Raw genomic sequence first — 26,611 nt, 5'->3', positions numbered from 1 at the left:
ACATTAGAGATGTGAAAAAAACATGGTTGTCTTTTGTTCTACCTCGGGTAGGGGTATCTCAAAAACTAAAGCCCTTTTTGAGGATTGGCCACTAGCCTATTCATGCTGTGGCTATGCATGCAGAGTACAACCATGAATGAAATGTAACGCTAGATTGTAATGTTTAAAGACAACAAATGTGACCCAACGAGGTGAATGAATAGAAGATTTCATAAGGAAAGAATGTGTGCCATTTCACCTTGCGTAGGTTCTCTCGTGATCTCATATCCTGTGACAAACATCCTCTTGGTAAGTGAGCCAGTTTCAGGCAGTTCATTCGACGACTCATTCGCTCGCTCTTCCACTGAGCTGTCAAACACGTTAGATATTAAAATATAGATGGCCAGCTAGCTAAGGAACTATTTGACTCTTCAACAACGTTTTCCCATTTAACAATAGCTGTTCTCGTCTTACTATGACTCTCAGGTGATCTTCAGAGAGTCCAGGTGGTTCTGGTAAGTGTCTTTATTAATTTAATTTGAACCCTCCACATCACCCCATGTACTGTTGGAGCGTGCTATATAGGCTAGCTAGCTGTCTATAAGAAAGCAACCTAGACACAGTGCCAGTCATCCTCAGCCATGAGTGTAACGTTAGATAGACTTGGTCGGATTGCGTTCCCATGTGTATAATCAAATGGGGATTCCTCATGTCGGTTGTCTGCCGTCTCTCCTGACCCAAGTAAGTAGTTTCACATTGACAGCTGAAAGAGTAGGGCTAGCGAGATACACTCATGATATTATCTGAAGAAAACATAAGCTAATTTAGCTAAGCTTTGCTAGCTGTTATTGTATGCCGTTTATGACAGAGTTGGCTGGCTAAAATAACCAAGATGACAAAACAACACGACTATTTGCTTTTGCTACTAACTAACGTTAGGTAGCTAGCTAGTGTGTATCATCGCTGTCTGGCTCTGTATCTAATGAGTGGCTACTGCACTGCACTCAGGCGGGCAGGTCTGCCGGTTTTGACTAACAGAAGTGACTTTTCGTACAAGGTTAGGAGAATTTACGCAGCAGGTTAGGAGTATTAACGTAGCAGGTTAGAGGAATTAGTTTTAAGGTTTTAAAGCTGGAATCCTTAGTTACTACATCCATCTTTGGACGTATAAATTAAAGATATACCCATTGATTCTTGAATATAACAAAAAAATGCCTTATGAGCTTCAACTTTTGTACCCCATCAGAAACCAAAATATAAGCTTGTTTTACTCCAATGTTTGTAAACAAACACTGTATAGCCTCAAAACATGGTTAAAACTATAATTGTTATATCATGGATAGTCAGTCCTTTCCTCCATAGCTGTCTATGGATTTGAGTGGTTACATTTCTCCAGGCCCATCACTCAGGCTATCTCAGAGGGCTAGTTAAAGACTGTCAATAAATTTCACAATATAATTAGGCAATTTTTTCATGTTGTTCACCTTTTAGTTCTCATTACATGCTTTCAATGTTTGTATATACATTTCTACAATGTATAGTATGTTTGAGGTTAAGTCATTGAAATTTGGAGCTATTGGAATTTTAACATTGTCCCATGTACAAATTTACCCTAACTAACCCCTATAGGGATATCCAAAGTCAACCCAAATTATGCTTGGGTTGTGTGCTTCTGGACTCTGAATTGATGATCACTTGGGTGCTGCCAGCTGTGAGCATGTGTGAAACAAGCCGAACCTTCATTGACATTGTGATGCAGTCACAACCACAAGTCTCACAACTCTGTTTTAGATGTGACTGAAATCATGACCCAAATTATCCTATTTACAGGTAGTACATTTAGACAATAAATGTTTAACTCAAATCGATGCCACATAGTCTGTTTCCTATATGAGAAGTTTAGTTTTTTTAGTGGCAGTTGCTCTTTCAGGAAATTAGGGCTTTGCCCAAATCAAAGAAATTAAGTAAACCTTAGGATACCAGTGATCAGCCGGATCAAATCGCATTTTATTTGTCACATGCTTCGTAAACAACAGGTGTAGACTAACAGTGAAATGCTTACTTACAGGCCCTTCCCAACAATGCTGAGAAAATATAAAAATAATAACACAAGGAATAAATACACAACGAGTAATGTTAACTTGACTATATGCACAAGGTACCAGTCAGTCGATGTGCAGGGGTACGAGGTAATTGAGGTAGAGAGATATGTATGTGTGTATATGTATTTATATTAGTGGTGCCCAGTCAGCTGTTTGTTCACCCGCACCCGCCTGCAATTGCTAATAACCCATTCGCAACCGCCCAACTATATGTGGAAATCTGAGGCTTGCACCCGACCATAACTCGCTAATATAGAAAATGCGCTGGAGGCTACAGTCAGACTGCAAAGTATTTTGTTGACTGGGTGCATGATTATGCTTTGCATGATTTAGATACTTTTCTGCTTATAATTTCCAACATATTGGTACGGTTTTTTGTTGTTGTTGTAAGTCATCTCTATAATTAGATGCATGCAGCTTATCTTCTGTCATTATATGTTGCCCTAGAAGACTAAATAAACCCATGCTCACCAGAACGTCGTAAATAGTTTCAATCTAGTTGACATCGGGAAAGTTTTCTGTCATCCCTGCTTCTTTTGTAGAGCAAAGGCATTTAGGGACTGGGGGGAGAATGTAATAACAAAAGAGAACTGGAAAGTTTACAAATTACATTTGCATTCTCTCAAGATGATGAAAGAAATAATATTTCTTCACACCTGTTCTCAAGTTAACATTTTGCCACCATTTGGTGTATAATTTTACAACTAGAAATGATTAATTCTGCAGGAGTTAATATTAAAGCTATATGAGGTTATAGGTCTACAGTCAGTCAAGATTTCAGTTTCCATTTAACTCATCTGAACAGTAGGCTACAGTTTCCATGATGTGCCATCGGCCTATTGGAAGTCCCTAGCTGTGTTCAATTACCCATACTAACATACTACATACTTAATGAGTATATACTACATACTATTAGTTCATTTGTAAATGAACAGTATCCTTTCAGTTGAGCGTACTAGAGCTTTGCCTGTCTACAGGAAGTTGATGCTGTTGCTATGCAACTTTTTGCTAGCTTTTCAGAGCTCTCAGGGGGTTCAGAGCGCACACTGGACGCTCTGGCTGAGGAGTAGGGTTGATCTGAGAGTTCTGATGTCATAACGGCAGTCAAGCACCCAAATTAACGTTGGCTAGTTACTTCCAGACACAAATGAGAGGACATCTCACTCTGGCCATTTTACTCGCCATAGCAGAGCTGGTTAGGCTGTTTTCATGTTATCCAGAGCGTTGGTGAGTGTAACTGTGCTGTGCTGCTGGCAACAATTTAAATATGTTTTTTTTTACGAAGTTTACTGACACTGGTCATATTCCACGGGTGTTGAGTGTTCGTAAATTCATCAGTTATTCTGCGCTCTGGCACAGAAAGTGCTCTGAAATCGGAGTAGATAACCAGAGTGAATTAACAATGTCCATTGAAAACACAATGTCTATACCACTTAGCTAAGAATGATGAATTATCAAGTCAATAAACGTTGGGTAGTTAGTTAGATGGCATATAGTTAATATACTGGCAAGTCCGATATATTAGTTACACTAGGTAGCTAGTTAACTTCTTAAGGTATAAGGGGCAGCATTTTCACTTTTGGATAAATAGCGTGCCCAATTTCAACTTCCTGCTACTCAGGCCAAGAATATAAGATATGCATATTATTAGTAGATTTGGATATAAAGCACACTGAAGTTTCTAAAACTGTTTGAATCATGTCTGTGAGTATAACATAACTTATGTAGCAGGCAAAACCCAGAGGACTAACCTTTCAGAATTTTGCTTTTTTGAGGTCTCTGTCTGTTCAGTGTGTTCTCATTGGGAAACTATATTTCTTAGGAACTTGTTTTCAGTTCCTACTGCTACCACTGGATGTCACCAATCTTTGGAATTTGGTTGAGGTTATTCATTTGTGCAATGAAGAAGTATGGCCATCTAGGAACTGCGTAACACTGTTGAGAGTTGCGCAAGACTTGAAAAGTAGCTTGGTTTGTTGTCTTCCTTGAACACAGATAGACCCTGATAGTCTTCAATTTGATCGATTATAAACATTTAAAAATATCTAAAGTTGTATTACAAAAGTAGTTTGAAATCTTTTGGCAAAGTTTTCAGGCAACTTTTGAAATATTTTCTAGTGCCGTTGCGCAATTTGGAAGCTGTTTTTTTCTGGATCAAACGCGAACGAACCATCAAAAATGCAAAGCGTCAATACAGGACTAAGATTGAATTCTACTACACCGGCTCTGACACTCGTTCGATGTGGCAGGGCTTGAAAAATATACGGACTACAAAGGGAAACTCAGCCGCGGACTGCCCAGTGACGCAAGCCTACCAGACGCGCTAAATGCCTTTTATGCTTGCTTCGAGGCAGGCAACATTGAAGCATGCATGAGAGCACCAGCCGATCCAGACGATTGTGATCACGCTCTCCGTAGCCGATGTGACCAAGACCTTTAAACAAGTTCACCACTAAGCCTAGGACCCTGGGACTAAACACCTCCCTCTGCAACTGGATGCGGGACTTCCTGACGGGCTGCCCCCAGGTGGTAAGTGCAGGCAACAACTCATCTGCCACGCTGATCCTCAACACGGGCCCCTCGGGTGCGTGCTTAGTCCCCTCCTGTACACTGTTCACCCACAACTGCGTGGCCAAGCATGACTCCAACACCACTAAGTTTGCTAACGAGAACAGTGGTAGGCCTGATCACCGACAACGATGAGACAGCCTATAGGGATGGTGTCATAGACCTGGCAGTGTGGTGCCAGGACAACCTCTCCCTCAATGTGAGCAAGACAAAGGAGCTGATCGTGGACTACAGGAAAAGGTGGGCCTAACAGGCCCCCATTAACATCAACGGGACTGAAGTGGAGCGGGTCGAGAGTTTCAAGTTCCTTTGTGTCCACATCACCAGCAAATTGTCATGGTCCAAACACACAAGACAGTTGTGAAGAGGGCATGACAGCACCTTTCCCCCCTCGGGAGACTGAAGATTTGGACTCTGTCCCCAGAGTTCTAAAGTTCTAGAGCTGCACCATTGAGAGCATCCTGACCGGTTGCATCACCGCCTGGTATGGCAACAGCTCGGCATCTGGACCATAAGGTGCTAAAGAGGGTAGTGCGTATAGCCCAGTACATCACTGGGACCAAGCTTCCTGACATTCAGGACCTATATGCTAGGCGGTGTCAGAGGAAGGCCCCCAAAATAACCTTCTTGTTATCATTTAAAAAAAAATGTAAACATTTATTTTAGTAAATATTTTCTTTACCCAACAATGCAGTTCAAGAAATAGAGTAACTTCTTGGTGACTGGGGGGGCAGTATTGAGTAGCTTGGATGAATAAGGTGCCCAGAGTAAACTGCCTGCTACTCAGCCATAAAAGCTAGAATATGCATATAATTAGTATATTTGGATAGAAAACTGTTTGAATGATGTCTGTGAGTATAACAGAACTTATATGGCAGGTGAAAACCTGAGAAAAAAAATCCAACCCGGAAGTGGGAAATCTGAGGTTGGTTGTTTTTCAACTCATGCCCTATTGAAGATACAGTGGGATATTGGTCATGTTGCACTTCCCCTGGCTTCCACTAGATGTCAACAGTCTTTAGAACTTTGAGGCCTCTACTGTGAAGTGGGGCCGAAATGAGAGGGGAATGAGCCAGGTGTCTGGCAGATTGCCACGAGCTCGTGACGCGCGGTCATGTGAAAGTTAGCTTGCGTTCCAATGCTTTTCTACAGACAAAGGAATCCTCCGGGTTGGAACATTATTGAATATTAATGTTAAAAACATCCTTAAGATTGATTCTATACTTAGTTTGGCATGTTTCTACGACCTATAATATAACTTTTTGGACTTTTCGACCAACCTTTCGGCTCGACTTGCACGTGCGTTTGGATTTGTTTACCAAACGCCCTAACAGAAGTATCTATTTGGACATAAATTATGGACATTATCGAACAAAACATTTATTGTGGAACTGGGATTCCTGGGAGTGCATTCTGATGAAGATCATCAAAGGTAAGTGAATATTTATAATGCTATTTCTGACTAATATTGACTCCACAACATGGCGGATATCTCTTTGGCTGTTTTGGTCTCTGAGCGCCATTCTCAGATTATTGCATGGGTTAAATCTGACAGCGGTTGCATTAAGGAGAAGTTCATCTAAAGTTCCATGTAAAATAGTTGTATCTTTTATCAATGTTTACTATGAGTATTTCTGTAAATTGATGTGGCTCTCTGCAAAATCACCGCATGTTTTGGAACTACTGAACATAACACGCCAATGTAAAATGAGATTGTTGGATATAAATATGCACTTTATCGAACAAAACATGTATTGTGTAACATGATGTCCTATGAGTGTCATCTGATGAAGATCAAAGGTTAGTGATTAATTTTATCTATATTTGTGCTTTTTGTGACTCCTCTATTTGGCTGGAAAAATGGCTGTGTTTTTCTGTGACTTGGTGGTGACCTAACATAATCGTCTGTGGTGCTTTCGCTGTAAAGCCTTTTTGAAATCAGACACTGGCAGGATTAACGAGAATTTTATCTTGAAAATTGTGTAAAATACTTGTATGCTTGAGGAATTGTAATTTTGAGATTTTTGTTGTTTTGAATTTGGCGCCCTGCACTTTCACTGGCTGTTGGCGGGGTGGTACACTACCGTCCCGAATATCCCAGAGAGGTTAAGGGCTTGTACGTACAATTTCTCGCCCCAACTCCGGATCCTGGATGTCAGGAAGTCCAGGATCCAGTTGCAGAGGGTGTTTAGTCCCAGGGTCCTGAGCTTAGTGATGAGCTTGGAGGGAACTATGGTTTTGAATGCTGAGCTGTAGTCGATGAACAGCATTCTCACAGGTGATCCTCTTGTTCAGGTGGAGGAGGGCAGTGTGGAGTGCAATAGGGATTGCGTCATCTGTGGATCTGTTGGGGCGGTATGCGAATTGGAGGGGGTCTAGGGTGTCTGGGATGGTGGTGTTGATGTGAGCCATGACCAGCCTTTCATTGCTACAGATGTGAGTGCAATAGTCATTTAGACAGGTTACCTTGGCATTCTTGGGCACAGGCCCTATAAAATCATTTATTTTTTCTTAAGTTTCTGCTCTCAATCACACTTTAAAATAGGTCTTTGGGAGACCCTTTCTATCTACCAGAACACTTTTCACTAACAGAAAGTGGTACGCGCGTGCACCGCACATACAGAGATGGAGAATTCTTATTGTCTCTTCAGAAAGTTGCAGGAAATACGAATCACTGATGCATTCTGTTAATTTCTTACGATAAACTTAGGCTATTTAATAAATAATCAATATAGTTGATTAGTTGATTCCTTAAGTTCAATTCATTTTTGAGTATTGCATTCCGTTTATGTCTGGATTCCATCTGCGTTCTCTGCATCGCAGATTTTATAGGGCCCTAACTATGGTGGTCTGCTTGAAACATGTGCGCAGTCTCTCCCAGACTGGGTCAGGGAGAGGTTGAAAATGTCAGTAAAGACACTTGCGAGCTGGTCAGTGCATGGTCTGAGTATGCGTCCTGGTAATCAGTCTAGCCCCGCGGCCTTCTGAATGTTAACCTGTTTATAGGTCTTACTCTCATCAGCTACGTAGAGAGGGATCACACAGTTGACCGGAACAGCTGGTCCTCTCATGCTAGGTTCAGTGTTGCGTGCCTCGACGCGAGCACAGAAGGCATTTAACTCGTCTGGTAGGCTCACGTCACTGGTCAGCTCGCGGCTGGGTTTCCCTGATAGTTTCCAAGCCCTACCACCTCCACCGAGTGTCGGGCCGTGTCTCGACTTGACAGTTTGTGCAGCTTTAGTGCTCTGATGGAATTCTGACAGCGTCATGCGTCTACATTTAAATGTCTACAGTGTGTCCGGATTCCCTTATCCCGCGCTATATTCAAATGCCAGAGTGCGCTCTACAAACACATACTGGTGTTATTATATTTTCAACTAATTGCAGTAGCTAACTAGCAAGCTAGCCTCTGTAGCTAGCAAGCAACACTAAAGGGATTGTAAAAGGATTAGCATAACGCTAGCCAAACCAAAAATATATTTTCTAAATATTTGCTACCCCCTCACATTTGAGGCCAACAAACGTGTTCCTCGTGCTAGGAACGTATTTCCTCCAACGCTATAATGAAAATGTTCCTCTTACTCCCAAAACATACGTTTTCTGGATACTTGTGGGAGCAGTGTTGATGGCGTCGCTCATTGTATGTGCTTTTGGTAGCCTGATTGCGTTCAGAGGAGAAATCTGCACACAATGCATCCCTGACCACCTGTTGAAGTGGTCAGCCAGATCTGAACACAATCAGACCACAAAACGACTTTTGTGTCTCCCGTCTTTTCAATGCGGTCTTCGTATTTTGATAGCAGAAGTCGCATGTAAGTGTCAAGTGTTTACACGACCAGAGCCGGCGTAGTAGGATTCGATTTTAGTCCTGTATTCACGCTTTGTCTGTATGCTGTACTTGTCGGAGGTCTTAGTGGAATTTCTTATAAGCATCCCACTCATTGAAAGCGGCAGCTCTAACTTTTTGCCCAGTGAGGGTGTTGCCTGTAATCCATGGCTTCTGGTTGGGATATGTACGTACGGTGCATTCGGAAAGTATTCAGATCCCTTGACTTTTTCCACGTTTGGTTACGTTACAGCCTTATTCTAAAATGTTTTTTTTTTAATTCCTCAATCTACACACTATCAAATGTATTACAAATAAACATGCATTATTTCATAGTTTTGATGTCTCCAATATTATTATACAGTGTAAAAAATAAAGAAACCTTTGAATGAGTAGGTATTCTAAAACTGTTGACTGGTAGTGTATGGTCACTGTGATGAATAAATAACTAAACTGCCTTTGAGGAATAAAATGCTATCTACTACTAGCCCATATTTCTTTTTTTCTTTGATCAGGAGCATCTTGGAGGTAAGTCTTTGTTAATAGACTAGTTTGGGTGTCAGATTTTATTTTAAGACTTGACAGTCTCTTCTTGGTTTCCTCATGAATGTGCCAACTGCAGAAGTTGAGGCTCTTCGGCATCCTGTTTTGCCATGATTTGTATCCCATTGATAATGTACATTCCATTTTTGGGATTAATTGATTAGGATAATTAAACATTTCAGATGTGAAGAAAAGTACCTCGTTACTTTTTCTGCATCTGGCTGCAGTGTTCACTATCACAGTACAGTTAGAGCCCCTCTTTCTGTTAGAGCCCCTCTTTGCTTTCTGGAAAGCTCAAGTTAGTACAGGGTGTTCTTGCCAAACTGGAGATTTGGAGGTGGTTATGGAGGGCTTGAGAAGCGCGGCACCAATCTCCCCCAGGCCTTTGAGCCGATGCCTGGGTACTTTTCACAGGTGAGCTCAAAGACTGTGGTCTGTAACAGGTCTGCCCATGTTGATCCGGAGTTGGGGCGAGAAATATCCTGACATGGTGCAAGTCCCTTCAGTAGCCTGGCACTGTTTGCACTCCAAGCCCACGGGCTGCGGCACATAGAGGGTGGCCTTTCTAGTCCCTGCCCTGCGGTTTACCTTCCAAGGCCAAGACAAACCAGCAACCCCCATCACTGAAAGCGTAATTAAGTGCTTTAGATTAAAATAGAAACAAATGTGAAATTTTGCGCTACGGAGTGAACCAGAGAATCAAGTTTTTCTGCCGAAATGGGGAGTCCGAACTGGTACCCTCGAAGACTGAACATTGTTGATGTGAAATGGCACGCTGAAATTATATCTAGTGAAGTTGACGAAATTAAACTGCTTGGAGTAACCCTGGATTGTAAACTGTCATGGTCAAAACATGTTGATACAACAGTAGCTAAGATGGAGAGAAGTCCATAGGTTTGTCGCACCTGGACTGCTGTTCAGTCGCTTGGTCAGGTGCCATAAAGAGGGACTGAGGAAAATTGCAATTGGCTCACAACAGGGCAGCACATCTGGCCTTTGGATGTACACTGACATGCATATTATTAATGTTAGCTCTCTATCTCTCATGGCTCAAAGTGGAGGAGAGATTGACTAACCACTACTTGTATTTGTGACATTGACATGTTGAATGCACCGAGCTGTCTGTTCGAACTATACACTCATGCATACCCCACAAGGCATGCCACCAGTCTCTTCACAGTGCCCAAGTCCAGAACAGACTATGGGAGGCACACAGTACTAAATAGAGCCATGACTACATGGAACTCTATTCCACATCAAGTAATTCATGCCAGCAGGAAAAAAAATTATTTTAAAAAAACTGGTAAAAATACAGCTTATGGAACAGCGGGGACTGTGAAGCAATGCAAGCATAGACAAACACATATACGCATAGTGTACAAGATGGCGCTGGAGGAAATGGCCGCCGTTTTACGGCCTCCTAACCAATTGTGCTATTATGTGGGTTTTTTTTCACGATATTTGTAAATTATTTTGTACATAATGTTTCTACAACCTTATCTTACGGCAGAAAAGAGCTTCTGGATATCAGGACAGCGATCACTCACCTCGGATTAGACAAAGATTTCTTTTTCAACAACAACAGCAAGCAGGACTCACACGATTATCTCCAAACAACCCACAGGGCAGACATCCCAGTTATTCGCAAGAGGAAGTGAAGCCGAGGATGAAGAGCCGGATGCCTCGTTCGGACCCGCAGAAGACAACTAGGAAAGCTGCTGTTACCGTCAATATTACTCGCCAACGTGCAGTCAATGGACAATAAACTAGACAAGGTAAGATCACGAATATCCTACCAACAGGACATCAAAAACTGTAATATCCTATGCTTCACGGAATCGTGACCGAACGACGACATGGATATATGCTGCACCGGCAGGATAGAACAGCACACAGGTCATAAGACGAGGGGGGGGGGTGCGGTCTGTGCATATTTGTAAACAACAGCTGGTGCACGAAATCTAAGGAAGTCTCTAGATTTTGCTCGCCTGAAGTTGAGTATATTGGAATAAACTGAAGACCACACTACTTGCCTAGAGAGTTCTCAGCTATACTTTTCGTGGCTGTTTATTTACCACCACAGACAGATTCTGGCACTAAGACCGCACTCAGTCAGCTGTATAAGGAAATAAGCAAACAGGAAACCACTCACCCAAACCACTCGCTCCTAGTGGTCAAATACTTTTTTTAATGCAAATTTAAATCAGTTCTACCAAATCTCTATCAACATGTTAAATGTGCAACCAGAGGAAAAACAATTCTAGATAACCTGTACTCCACACACACAGACGCGTACAAAGCTCTCCCTCGCCCTCCATTTGGTAAATCCGACCACAACTGTCCTCCTGATTTCTGCTTACGAGCAAAGATTAAAGCATGAAGCACCAGTGACTCGGTCTATAAAAACAATTGTCAGATGAAGCAGATGCTAAACTACAGGACTGCTTTGCTATCACAGACTGGAACATGTTCCGGGATTCTTCCGATGACATTGAGGAATACACTGGCTTTATCAATAAGTGCATTGAGGACGTTGTCCCCACAGTGACTGTACGTACATACCCCAACCAGAAGCCATGGATTACAGGCAACATTCGCACTGCGCTAAAGGGTAGAGCTGCCACTTTCAAGGTGTGGGACTCTAACCCGGAAGTTTTGCCCTGCGACGAACCATCAAACAGGCAATACAGGGCTAAGATTGAATCATACTACACCGGCTCCGACACTCGTCGGATGTGGCAGGGCTTGCAAACTATTACAGACTACAAAGGGAAGCACAGCCGCGAGCTGCCCAGTGACAATAGCCTACCAGACGAGCTAAATCACTTCTATGCTCGCTTCGAGGAAAGCAACACTGAGGCATGCATGAGAGCATCAGCTGTTCTGGACGACTGTGTGACCACGCTCTCCGTAGCCGACGTGAGGAAGACCTTTTTAAACAGGTCAACATACACAAGGCTGCGGGGCCAGACGGATTACCAGGTTGTGTGCTACGGGCATGTGCTGACCAACTGGCAGGTGTCTTCACTGACATTTTCAACATGTCCCTGATTGAGTCTGTAATACCAACATGCTTCAAGCAGACCACCATAGTCCCTGTGCCCAAGAACACAAAGGCAACCTGCCTAAATGACTACAGACCCGTAGCACTCACGTCCGTAGCCATGAAGTGCTTTGAAAGGCTGGTAATGGCTCACATCAACACCATTATCCCAGAAACCCTAGACCCACTCAAATTTGCATACCTCCCAAACAGATCCACAGATGATGCAATCTCTATTGCACTCCACACTGCCCTTTCCCACCTGGACAAAAGGAACACCTATGTGATAATGCTGTTCATTGATTACAGCTCAGCGTTCAACACCATAGTACCCTGAAAGCTCATCACCAAGCTAAGGATCCTGGGACTAAACACCTCCCTCTGCAACTGGATCCTGGACTTCCTGACAGGCCACCCCCAGGTGGTTAGGGTAAGTAGCAACACATCTGCCACGCTGATCATCAACACTGGAGCTCCCCAGGGGTGCGTGCTCAGTCCCCTCCTGTACTCCCTGTTCACGCACGACTGCATGGCCAGGCACGACTCCATCTCCATCAAGTTTGCTGACGACACAACAGTGGTAGGCCTGATATCACCGACAACGACGAGACAGCCTATAGGGAGGAGGTCAGAGACCTGGCCGGGTCGTGCCAGAATATCAACCTATCCCTCAATGTAACCAAGACTAAGGAGATGATTGTGGACTACAGGACTACAATTCTCATCGACGGGGCTGTAGTGGAGCAGGTTGAGAGCTTCAAGTTCCTTGGTGTCCACATCAACAACAAACTAGATTGGTCCAAACACACCAAGACAGTCATGAAGAGGGCACGACAAAGCCTATTCCCCCTCAGGAAACAAAAAAGATTTGGCATGGATCCTGAGATCCTCAAAAGGTTGTACAGCTGCAACATCGAGAGCATCCTGACCGGTTGCATCACTGCCTGGTACGGCAATTGCTCGGCCTCCGACCGCAAGGGTCTACAGAGGGTAGTGTGTACGGCCCAGTACATCACTGGGACAAAGCTGCCCGCCATCCAGGACCTCTACACCAGGCGGTGTCAGAGGAAGGCCCTAAAAATTGTCAAAGACCCCAGCCACCCCAGTCATAGACTGTTCTCTCTACTACCACATGGCAAGCGGTACCGGAGTGCCAAGTCTAGGACAAAAAGGCTTCTCAACAGTTTTTACCCCCGAGCCATAAGACTCATGAACAGGTAACCAATGGTTACCCGGACTATTTGCATTGTGTGCCCCCAACCCCTCTTTTACGCTGCTGCTACTCTGTTCATCATATATGCACAGTCACTTTAACTACACATTCATGTACATACTACCTATTGGCCTGACCAACCAGTGCTCCCGCACATTGGCTATCTGCATTGTGTCCCACCACCCGCCAACCCCTCTTTTTATGCTTCTGCTACTCTCTGTTCATCATATATGCACAGTCACTTTAACGATACCTACATGTACATACTATATAAGCCTGACTAACAGGTGTCTGTATATAGCCTTGCTACTCTTTTTTTTCAAATGTCTTTCTACAGTTTTTTTATTTCTTTACACACATGTACCTTTTTTGGCACCATTGGTTAGAGCCTGTAAGTTAGTGAAATACTAAGGTTTACACCTGTTGTATTCGGCGCACGTGACAAACATTTGATTTTGTGTTAAAGGTCAAATCAAAGTTTTATTGCCCACATACACATGGTTAGCAGATGTTAATGCGAGTGTAGCGAAATGCTTGTGCTTCTAGTTCTGACCATGCAGAAATATCTAACAAGTAATCTAATTTCACCACTACTAACCTTATACACACAAGTGTAAGGAATGAATAAGAATATGTACATATATGGATGAGCGATGGCCGAACGGCATAGGCAAGATGCAGTAGATGGAATAGAGTACAGTATATACATATGAGATGAGTAATGTAGGGTATGTAAACATTATGTAAAAAAAAAACATTGTTTAAAGTGACTAGTGATACATTTATTACATCCAAGTTTGAATTATTAAAGTGGCTAGAGATTTGAGTCAGTATGTTGGCAGCAGCCACTCAATGTTAGTGATGGCTGTTAAACAGCTTCTCTCAAGGACTGTTATTCACTCTCTCGGCCCCAACTTTTATGCACCTGTACTGACCTCGTCTTCTGGATGATAGCGGGGTGAACAGGCAGTGGCTCGGGTGGTTGTTGTCCTTGATTATCTTTTTGGCCTTCCTGTGACATCGGGTGGTGTAGGTGTCTTGGAGGGCAGGTAGTTTGCCCCCGGTGATGCGTTGTGCAGACCTCACTACTAGAGGTCGACCAATTATGACTTTTCAACGCCGATACCGATTATTGGAGGACAAAAAAAGCCGTTACCGATTTTAATCGGACAATTTTTATTTTTTAAATTTCTTTAATTTTTTTTATTTTGATATATTTCTAATGACAATTACAACAATACTGAATGAACAATGAACACTTATTTTAACTTAAATAAAATCAATTTAGTCTCAAATAATGAAACATGTTCAATTTGGTTTAAATAATACAAATGGTGTTGGAGAAGAAAGTAAAAGTGCAATATGTGCCATGTAAAAAAAAAAAAAAAAAAAGAGCTAACGTTTAAGTTCCTTGCTCAGAACATGAGAACATATGAAAGCTGGTGGTTTCTTTTAACATGAATTTTCAATATTCCCAGGTAAGAAGTTTTAGGTTGTAGTTATTATAGGACTATTTCTCTCTATACCATTTGAATTTCATATACCTTTGACTATTGGATGTTCTAATAGGTACTTTAGTATTGCCAGCCTAATCTCGGGAGTTGATAGGCTTGAAGTCATAAACAGCTTGAAGCATTGCGAAGAGCTGCTGGCCAACTCTGTAAAGTGCTGTTTGAATGAATGCTTGAGTCTGGCTCGTTGCGAACTAATTTGCCAGAATTGTACGTAATTATGACAACATTGAAGGTTGTGCAATGTAACAGCAATATTTAGACTTACGGATGCCACCCGTTGGATAAAATACAGAACGGTTCCATATTTCACTGAAAGAATAAACGTTTTGTTTTTGAAATGATAGTTTTCGGATTTGACCATATTAATGACCTAAGGCTCGTATTTCTGTGTGATATTATATTATAATTAAGTCTATGATTTGATAGTGCAGTCTGACTGAGAGGTGGTAGGCAGCAGCAGGCTCAAACTGCTGCATATTCCCTAACTCTGTTTCACAGAACGCAAGAGAAGTGACACAATTTCCCTAGTTAAAAGAAATTCATGTTAGCAGGCAATATTAACTAAATATGCAGGTTTAAAAATATATACTTGTGTATTGATTTTAAGAAAGGTGTTGATGTTTATGGTTCAGTACACATTGGTGCAATGAGTGCTTTTTTTCGCGAATGCGCTTGTTAAATCACCCGTTTGGCGAAGTAGTTTGTGATTCAATGATAAATTAACAGGCACCGCATCGATTATATGCAACACAGGACAAGCTAGATAAACTAGTAATAGCATCAACCATGTGTAGTTAACTAGTGATTAAGATACGTTTAATGCTAGCTAGCACCTTACCGTGGCTCCTTGCTGCACTTGCATAACAGGTAGTCAGCCTGCCATGCAGTCTCCTCATGGAGTGCATAATCGGCCATGATTGGTGTCCAAAAATGCTGATTACCGATTGTTATGAACTTGAAATCGGCCCTAATTAATCTGCCATTCAGATTAATCGGTCGACCTCTACTCACTACCCTCTGGAGAGTCTTGCGGTTGTGGGCGGAGTAGTTACCGTGCCAGGCGGTGATACAGCCCGACAGGATTTTCTCGGTTGTGCATCTGTGAAAGTTTGTTTTTGGTGACAAGCCTAATTTCTTCAGCCTCCTGAGGTTGAAGAGGCGCTGTTGCGCCTTCTTCACCACGCTGTCTGTGTGGGTGGACCATTTCAGTTTGTCTGTGATGTGTACGCTGAGTAACTTAACTTTCCACCTTCTCCTCTACTCCTCTACTGTCCCGTTGATGTGGATAGGGGGGTGTTCCCTCTGCTGTTTCCTGAAGTCCACAATCATCTCCTTTGTTTTGTTGAGTGTGAGGTTGTTTTCCTGACACCACACTCCGAGGGACCTCACCTCCTCCCTTTAGGCTGTCTCGTCGTTGTTGGTAATAAAGCCTACCACTGTAGTGTCGTATGCAAACTTGATGATTGAGTTGGAGGTGTGCATGGCCACGCAGTCATGGGTGAACAGGGAATACAGGAGAGGGCTGAGAACGCACCCTTGTGGGGCCCCAGTGTTGAGGATCAGCGGGGTGGAGATGTTGTTTCCTACCCTCGCCACCTGGGGCCGTCCCGTCAAAGTCCAGAACCCAGTTGCAGAGGGCTGTGTCGAGACCCAGGATCTCGAGCTTAATGACGAGTTTGGAGGGTAATATGGTGTTGAATGCTGAGCTGTAGTTGATGAACAGCATTCTTACATAGGTATTCCTCTTGTCCAGGTGGGTTAGGGCAGTGTGATTGCGTCGTCTGTGGACCTATTGGGGCAGTAAGCAAATTGGAGTGGGTCTAGGGTGTCAGGTAGGGTGGAGGTGATATGATCCTTGACTAGTCTCTCAAAGCACTTCATGATTACGGAAGTGAGTGCTACTGGGCGATAGTCATTTAGCTCAGTTACCTTAGCTTTCTTGGGAACAGGAACAATGGTGGCCCTCTTGAAGCATGTGGGAACAGCAGACTGGGATAGGGATTGATTGAATATGTCCGTAAACACACCAGCCAGCTGGGCTGCGCATGCTCTGAGGCCTGAGGGCACACACTTAATATGTTGTGAAATTTGTTATGAATGTATTGCAATGTTTTGAAAATGTTTAACTGTGTTAATTTTGCTGGATCCCAGGAAGAGTAGCTGCTGCCGGGGATCCATAATAAATACGACTCTCAAACTAAAAGCATACTTTTTAGGACAAATCACTCAACGCTAAACCTTGGTTAGATCTATTACTGAATAATGTGGCTATTGAGCAAGTTGAGGAGACAACTGCTGGGTGCAACCCTAGATAGCAAGCTTTCATGGTCAAAACATATAGACTCAATGGTTGCTAAAATGGGGAGAAGTCGGTCGATAATAAAGCGCTGCTCTACCTTAACAGCACTATCAACAAGGCAGGTCCCACAGGCCGTAGTGTTGTCGCACCTGGACTACTGCCCAGTTATGTTGTCATGTGCAGCAAAGAAGGACGTTGGTAAATTTGCAGTTGGTCCAGAACAGCACTTATCGCACTTAGATGTACGCATCGCACTTAGATGTACGCGGATGGAATGTGTCAGTAACATGCATGTCAGTCTCTCCTGGCTCAAAGTTGAGGAGAGATTGACTGCATCACTATTGGCCTTTGTGCGAGGTGTTGTTGTTGAAGGTACCGAACTCTGTTCAAGCAATTGGTACTCATCTGGTACAACACAGACGGGCAACCAGAGTTCTCCTCACAGTCCCCAGGTCCAGAACAGAGGCTGGGAAACTAACCGTCTTAAATAAAGCCATGACTACATGTACCCCTCTGCCACCCCAGGTAGCTCAAGCTAGCAGAAAAACAGTTTTTAAAAAGTGAAAATAATATTTACTGTGGAAAGACCCAGCCATTTTATTAATCTTGTTGCGCTATGTATTAGACCTAGATATTGTGTATGTACTGATATTTAGACTGTGTGATGTTTTAAATGTATGTGTTTGTCCTTGACTAATAATGTTCTGTACTATGCATTATTTCATGTGGACCCCAGGAAGAGTAGCTGATGCTTTTGCAGTGGCTATAGGGGATCCTAATAAATAACAATATTTATTGGTCCTCACAGGTATACTAGTGCTAGAAATTGCCAGGGACCTTGCGATACGATATTATCACTTAGGTAACAATACGATATCTATTGTGATTCGATACTGTGATTTTATTGCAATTCAAAGTTCCAAACCTATTGCTCACCATATTTCTGCTGCAGAGCGACAAGCCATGAGAACTAGTTTTGATCATTTGCGGAAATAAAAGTGCTGAAAACAAATTTGTCTCCCTATTTGAAAAGATGGAGAACAAGCTATGAAGGGAAAATACTGGAGTTTTGGTGCAGGTACAGCAAACTATTGTCAAAAATAATATCTCTATGTATGTGTGTGTATAACTGTTGCATATGGACATTGACTTTGTGGACCTCCTTCCACTTTGAAGTCCTTATCCAGCATGTTTCTCTTTGAAAGGCACTTAGCTAGAGATCTTGCTAGTTAGTTCAGGATCAGACGGAAGTCATGACCTCCCTCTTCGTCTTTGTATTACGACATTCATAAAGAGGGCCTCGGTTTGTTTAGAGCTAGTGCCAACAATCAGAATGGTCATCTGCAGTAGCCTATGCTTGCCGTGCTGAGGTCTATTCAGTGCCAAAAAAGCGTCTCTTATGTAAAACATATTGCTTAATCTCTCGAAGGGTGTTATCAGCCGTTTTTCCCAGGCTGTAGGGCCATGCCACGGCTAATCCAGGAGCATGTGGCCTGACTTAGGGCTCCACGGCTGTTTGATCTCTACATTTTGTTTTTCTCTCCTCTATCAGTCCCTCTCTCTCTCTGCCTCCGGAGCTAGCCTACACGCATTTTATCTAGGGCTCTCCTTTACCTCCCAATCTGATTTCATCTCTAGTTCCCCTCTATCTTCTGGTCGGTGGATGAATGCCACCTCTAATGTCAACACCGTGGTCTTGTCTGTTATGAGATATACCGTTTGTGCGGTCTCCACTCAGGATGACTTGAGTCCCTCATCTTGACGCTGCGATTTTGGTAATAGCGGTCTCTGAGATTGATTGAGTCTTCACTGACTACTGCTTTGGACTATCGCTTAGAGTTAGGGACTCCTACCGCAGCTTAAGGTGAGTTTGACTGGGTGAATCATGTTGTTTTGACAGGTTGGGATTGAACCGAACGCTGCTCATAAAATAAATGGATATGGCAAGGAGCTCTTTCTTTATTTGCAGTTTGTAAAAAGCTTGGTTTTATTAACACATTCCTGCCATTTGTATTGGTTGTACAAACCTCTTTTTACTTCACCTCTAGCAAACTTGGGTCTTTTTTCACTTGTGTATAATCAATTCACTTCAATTCAACTTTATTTGCATCTGTTTAACAGATGAATGCTCATTTGAATGAATCTAATACCACAAAATGTACAGTCGAGGGACACATGAATATCAGCCATGGCTTACAGTGCCATGTCTGGTACTTGGCTCAGCAGAAGCTCTATCAGGAGGGAGGGGGGGGGTTCACACGCACTAAACAAAAGCAGATGCAGGGGGTCCAGGATCCTGACCTGAGAGCAGAGGGGCAGGTGAGCACGGAATAAGGCCACTGGTGGGGGTGATATACAACTGGATGTCAGCACTGCCGGGAACAAAGCCCAGCAACAATGCACTGTAAGTAGGAGGGGAAGTGATAAAGAAAGCATATTGAGCTGAGAGCACGACTACAACAAACACTTTTCCCTCTGAATTCTTCCATGAATTATGACAGCCCGTCATTAGGTCATGGGTTATTGTTAGCTTTTCTATCCCAGTGTCCAAGAACAGGCGAGGGGCAAAAAAAGAGAAGGACCACAGTCTGTCTCATCCAAATTGCTGAGTTATTGGTTTTTGAAGGCGTGTTTATCCTGAAGTCGAGTCTTTCACTCAGGTTGTTGTGAAACGTATGCAGTCAGTCAACTATGTGGGTGGCTGAATTGCTGCTGCTGCCGAAGGCCTCCTTGATTCCAAAAAGATTGCTCAACCTCAGAGCGGTGTGTAAAAGCCTGACTGTCCACCGTTAACTGTTTTCATCATGAGAGCAAACTTGCTCTGTGACATTTAAGAGAAAAGTGTTAAAGATGAAACAAACCTGCTACTCATTAATGCTTAGTTTTTTTCCAGTGGACCCTGGAACATGTCTTTTGATAGCTGGTTTCAACCTCAGAGTTTAGGCCAGTTCCTTTTTATATTACTGTCAATTTTACGCTCATGGACAAAATGACAGTTAAGAAATGACCCACAGGTACACTACAGTCTGTATGCTCTAGGCAGAAAGGTCAGTTGATGTCTTTTTGTGTGACTGATTGGCTGTGTCTTGTCTCCAATTTCACAGGTTAGAGTGGTTTGGTTTTGTGGGTAGCGCCTGGAGAAGTGGGTGGGTCCCCTCCTTCAGTAGCCGAGTGAACTCTCATCTTGTGGTCTCTTCTTGCCTCCAGGCTGGGAAATGTGTCATCGGGTGTTCCAATTATACGGCGGCATCTTCTCTGAAGGCCTTCCATGTGTTTGATCAGGTGCTTTATGAGACCTGGCCAAACCGGTGAACCGTATTTCAGGACAGGCCTGAAGAATGTCACACATATTTGTGTAATAACATTGCCCCAGACAGCTTTGTGAACTGATTTCACTCAGAACATTGTTGTTAGAAAACCAAGCTTTTTTTGAGCCCCTTGTAGAAAGGGCTTCTTGAAGTACGGCTACAGACTGCCTGTGGGACTGTGTCATTATTGGCCTGTTATACAACATTGACAGTGGTGCAGGTTTGTCGTGATGTGCGGAAGTCGCTTAACCTTAACCCTACCTGCCTACCAGTCTCACATTTTAACAGGAAAAGGTTTGGCACTGGCAAGTTCTTATTCTTCTCTCCAAGCCACATGTGGCGGGGCCAACTGTGGTCAACTGATGGCCTTGTTCTCGTTCTCTACATAGCATAACCACGAACCAGAGACTATGCTAGGTAATCAAATGAAGACCAACAATGCAGGGTTTACCCGGCTGTGGAGAAGTCTAATAATATCTGCGGTCATATCTGACTGAGCCTACCAGGGGGTTCTGAACTGTAGCGTAGCTCACAAATAAATACAAGTTCTGTCAACCATGATGGTTCCAGCTGCGACTCTTTGAGCATTCAGAAACCGATGGTACATTTTCAAGAGTGCAATGACGAGTGTTATTTTTATTTTGACAATTGACAAGAATCTGAATCCAGGGATGTCTCAAACCTAAACTTACAAAATAACTGTCAAAATGCTCACCATTGTTCCTTCTGTTTTCAGTCTAAAGTCTCTTGTTTGACAGACTTCTTGATTTTCTTCAACAGGTCAAACTTTTGAATGTTCCCAACTACACATGCTATCAGCCAGTTGCCATATAGTCCCCCCTGGGTGTGTTTATACGTGGTAAGATTTTAGAGAAAGGGTTCAGAGCCTTTTGATCGAAGTGTCTAATGATGGTTCTCTCCTGTCTGTCTCCCAGGGGTCCAGGCTCGTGTCGTGAGAGGGAGAGCTACAGAGGGGAGGAGGAACGTCTGGGGGCGTCGCTGCCCGGGTTCTCAAGGTAACACCTGGATCTCTTCTGATATCTGTCATGGCTCTCTAGAGTATGTGTGCCAGTCTATGTAAATCTGTCTGACCATTGAGACTTTAGTTATGTCACTCTATTTGTACAACTCCCCCTACACTCTCACCTACCCACTCTGAAGTTATACAGTGCCTTCAGAAAGTATTCATAACCCTAGACTTTTTTCACACACAAGTTATTTTACAAGCCTGAATTAAAATGGATTCATATTTATTTATTTATTTTGAATTTTACCCCCTTTTCTCCCCAATTTCGTGGCATCCAATTGTTAGTAGTCTCATCGCTACAACTCCCATACGGGCTTGGGAGAGACGAAGGTCGAAAGCCATGCGTCATGCATCCTAAAATTGATTCATATTGAGATTTTGTGTCACTGGCCAACACACAATGCCCCATAATGTCAAAGTGGAATTTGTTTTTAGTAATGTGTACAAAAAAAAAATGAGAAGCTGAAATGTTTTGAGTCAATAAGTATTCAACCCCTTTATTATGGCAAGCCTAAATAAGTTCAGGAGTAAACATTTGCTTAACGAGTCACATAAATTGCATGGACTCACTCTATGTGCAGTAATGCTGTTTAACATACTTTAATAATTTTTTATTACTTCCTCCTCTCTGACCCCGCACATACAATAATGTGTAAGGTCCCTCAGTCGAGTCGTGAATTTCAAGCACCAATTCGACCACAAAGACCAGGGAGATTTTCCAACCCCTCACAAAGAAAGGCACCTATTGGTAGATAATTAGCAGACAATAGCCAGATTTTCATGCAAATATTCTAGAATCCGCATAAAGAAAATATGCACAGTTTCCACCAACTGGACTTTACACCACAAAATCAGTGCATGATGATGTAGTGCACAGAAAATGTACTTGTAAGTAAAATGTACGTTTTTGTGTACTAAATACAAAACTAAAGTTCAATGTGTGTCCATTTGCCTTTTCAACTCTACTGATAGTTTTGTCTAAAAAAATGGTTGTGTTAAATAGCAAATGTGCCGAACAGCTCGCGGTTTGTCTAATCTACACGAGATTATTATGGAGACGAGCGAGAATATTTTTTGGGGTCAAGTGGCAGTCCAGCATCGATCATGTCACCAGATTAAGACCCTCGATATTTATTGGAAAGGAGCATCAAGTTCATCACTGTGCACTATCACCACCCTCTGAAGTTCATCATCACTTCTTTCATCTGTAGCCTAATAAACTGCATGGTTTTCTGAGTTGTAGTGGGAGGACCACACACCATATAATTGACTCAAACTTGACTTTGATATGGTTATTATATCAATTATTTGCGCATAAAGGCATTTCCACAGCCATTTCAACATAATACATTTTACAGATACAAAAAGATCCCACCATGTCAAACAAACACCGAAACTTCCTGTTTCCATCACCCCTGTCATGATTATATATTTTTTTTAATACAACATGACTTTAATTGCATAAGAACTGAGGATGAGTACATGGTTATTGAATATCCCTTTGAGCATGTTGAAGTTATTAATTACACTTTTGATGGGTGTATCAATACAGCCAGTCAAAACAAACAGCCATTAAACAGTTTAATGGCTGTGATAATAGCAAACTGAGAATGGATCAACAACATTGTACTTACTCCACAATATTAACCTAAATGTTACAGTGAAAAGGAAGCCTGTACAGAATAAAAAATATTCCATAATGTGCATCCTGTTAGCAATAAGGCACTAAAGTAAAACTGCAAAAAATGTGGTAAAGAAATTAACTTTGTCCTGAATACAAAGCGTTATGTTTGGGGAAAATCCAACACAACACATCAGAGTACCACTGTTCATATTTTCAAGCGTGGTGGCTGCAGTATGTCATTGGCAAGGACTAGGGAGTTTAGAATAAAAAAAAACAGAATAGAGCTAAGCACAGGCTAAATCCTAGAGGAAAGCCTGGTTGTCAGCTTTCCAACACACTGGGAGACAAGGGGAGGTCACAGTTCAGTTTGTAAACTTGTTTACATGGCTGACTTACTGCAAATTGAGAAATTATGTGACTATAATAACTCAACAGAAAGAAGAAACCGTATTATGAGTCCAAGATCAAGGATATAAAGAATGCATATTTTTGGGGGTACTTTAAATGAAATTATAGGCAGAAAAATGAATTCGACATCTTTTGTTGAATCAGATGGCTTATTCATCACAACCATGATGTTGCCAATTATTTACATTTCTTAATTGGCAAAGTGGGCAATAATAAACAGTTAGCCATGTATATATAAAAAAAAAAATAATAATAATGAAGGAAAGCATTGCAAGTTTGAATTTTGTAAAGTTAGTGTGGGAGAGGTGGAAAAATTGTTATTGACCAATAACGACAAACCTCCTGGCATTGACAACTGAGGATGGTAGCTGACTCTCTAACCACTCCTTTATGTCATATATTTAGGAAAGTCTTTGTCCTCAGGCCTTGAGGGATGCCAAAGTCATTCCGCTACTCGAGTGGTAAAGCGGCATTTACTGTTTCTAACAGAAGACCTATCAGCTTGCTTACAGCTCTCAGCGATATGTTGGAAAAATTGTTTGACCAAATACAATACTACTTTTCTGTAAACAAATAAACACTTTCAGCCTGCTTATATAGACACAAATGACTGATAATTGGTTGAAAGAAATTGATAATACCAAGATTGTGGGATCTGTACTGTTAGATTTCATTGCAGCCTTTTGATATTATTGACCATAACCTGTTATGTTAACTTATGTGTTATGGCAGATGTTGAAAAGCCATATCGTGGATTCAGCGCTATCTAATAGAACTCGGGGGGTTTTCTTTCATGGAAGCTGGCCCAGAGCAGAGCGGCATGTCATGCTCTTCATTGTAATCAGAGGGCTAATATTAATACTATGCATGCCAGTCTCTCTTGCCTAAGAGTTGTGGAAAGACTGAGTCACTTGTTTTTATAAGAAACATTGTGTTGGAGATTCCATATTGTTTGCATAGTCAACTTACACGTGGGCACTGATACACACACTTACCCCACTGGACATGCCACCATGGGTCTTTTCACAGTCCCCAGGTTCAGAACAAATTCAAGGAAACGTACAGTATTATACAGGGCCATGAGTGCATGGAACTCCCATCTTATATAGCGCAAGTAAACAGCAAAAACAAATAAAGCAACACCTCTCCCCCTTGTGACCTATTTGTTGTGTTTATGTACTGACATGTACGTGTAACTGAGATGCGCGTGCGCGCACACACACTCCATGTTTTTAAATGTATGTAAATTGTGAAGTCTTTTATAAGATTAAATCATGACATGAACGTTTGATTCTTATTGAAGAGATGGTCCGGACAGGCTAGGCCTACTTCAGCGAACTCACACAAGCACACCCCCGTAAAAGCACCCGTCAATCAATCATGTCAGACACGAGCAAATATTTCTCCTTTCAACTTTGTGCATGACACAAGAATTTTTCCAACAATTGTTTAGAGATTATTTCACTTATACTGTATCACAATTCCAGTGGGTCAGAGTTTACATACACTAAGTTGACTGTGCCTTTAAACAGCTTGGAAAATTCCAGAAAATGAAGTCATGGCTTCAGAAGCTTCTGATAGGCTAATTGACATAATTTGAGTCAATTGGAGGTGTACCTGTGGATGCATTTCAATGCCTACCTTCAAACTCAGTGCCTCTTTGCTTGACATCATGGGAAAAGCCAAAGAAATCAGCCAAGACCTAAAATTGTAGACCTTCGCAAGTCTGGTTCATCCTTGGGAGCAATTTCCAAATGCCTGAAGGTACCACGTTCATCTGTACAAACAATAGTACGCAAGTATAAACACCATGGGACCACACAGCCGTCATACCGCTCAGGAAGGAGACGCGTTCTGTCTCCTATAGGTGAACGTACTTTGGTGCGAAAAGTGCAAATCAATCCCAGAACGACAGCAAAGGACTTTGTGAAGATGCTGGAGGAAACAGGTACAAAAGTATCTATATCCACAGTAAAACGAGTCCTATATCGATATAACCTGAAAGGCCGCTCAGAAGCCACTGCTCCAAAACTGCCATAAAAAAGCCAGACTACGGTTTGCAACTGCACATGGGAACTAAGATCATACTTTTTAGAGAAATGTCCTCTGGTCTGATGAAACAAAAATAGAACTGTTTGGCCATAATGACCATTGTTTTGTTTGGAGGAAAAAGGGGGAGGCTTGCAAGCCGAAGAACACCATCCCAACCCTGAAGCACACCACCCCAACCCTGAAGCACGGGGGTGGCAGCAACATGTTGTGGGGGTGCTTTGCTGCAGGAGAGACAGGTGTACTTCACAAAATAGATGGCATCATGAGGCAGAAAAATTGTGGATATGGGTCTTCCAAATGGACAATGACCTCAAGCAACTTATTGTGGGAAGCTTGTGGAAAGCTACCCAAAACGTTTGACCCAAGTTAAACTATTTAAAAGGCAATGCTACCAAATACTAGTTGAGTGTATGTAAACGTTTGACCCACTGGGAATGTGATGAAAGAAATAAATAAAACCTGAAATCATTCTCTCAACTATTATTCTGACATTTCACATTCTTAAAATAAAGTGGCGATCCTAACTGACTTACGACAGGGAATTTCTACTCGGATTAAATGTCAGGAATTGTGAAAACTGAGTTTAAATGTATTTGTCTATGTAAACTTACACCTTCAACTGTACAAGGTATCTGTACACTGCTTCAAATTAGTGGTTTCAGCTATTTCAGCCACACCCTTTCTTGACAGGTGTATAAAATTGAGCACACAGCCATTCACTTTCCATAGACATGTTGGCAGCATAATGGCCTATTGAAGAGCTCAGTGACTTTCAACATGGCAACGTCATAGGATGCCACCTTTCCAGTAAGTCAGTTTGTCAATTTCTGCCTCGCTAGAGCTGCCCCGATCAACTGCAAGTGCTGTTCTTGTGAAGTGGAAACATATAGGAGCAATGGCTTAGCTGCAAAGTGTTAGGCCACACAAGCTCACAGAACGGGACCTCTGAAGCGTGTAAAAATCATCTGTCCTCGGTTGCAACACTCACTGCAGAGTTCCAAACTGCCTCTGAAAGCAACTTCAGCACAAGAACTGTTAGTCTGGAGCTTCATGAAATGGGTTTCCGTGGCCGAGCAGCTGCACACAAGCTAAAGATCACCAAGCG

The 26,611-nt window shown here is 42.4% G+C and overlaps 1 protein-coding gene across 4 annotated transcripts in view; it reads left to right on the top strand.

The window, feature by feature from the left end:
- The first annotated feature begins 272 nt into the window (after positions 1-272).
- Positions 273-26,611, top strand: part of atp13a3 (ATPase 13A3) — a 69,047-nt gene continuing 42,708 nt past the window's right edge. For all 4 annotated transcript variants that reach the window (XM_036977977.2, XM_021603569.3, XM_036977976.2 and 1 more), the window contains exons 1-2: positions 273-494; positions 21,331-21,411. The gene's annotated coding sequence lies outside the window, so the exon portion shown is untranslated. The remainder of the gene's footprint in view (positions 495-21,330; positions 21,412-26,611) is intronic.

This window comes from Oncorhynchus mykiss, chromosome 5 (assembly GCF_057628025.1).
Source record: "Oncorhynchus mykiss isolate SJ-2025 chromosome 5, ASM5762802v1, whole genome shotgun sequence".
In the NCBI taxonomy this organism is placed as follows: Eukaryota; Metazoa; Chordata; class Actinopteri; order Salmoniformes; family Salmonidae; genus Oncorhynchus; species Oncorhynchus mykiss.
Note: the sequence above shows the minus strand (reverse complement) of the source record. Positions and strands in the feature narration are given on the sequence as shown.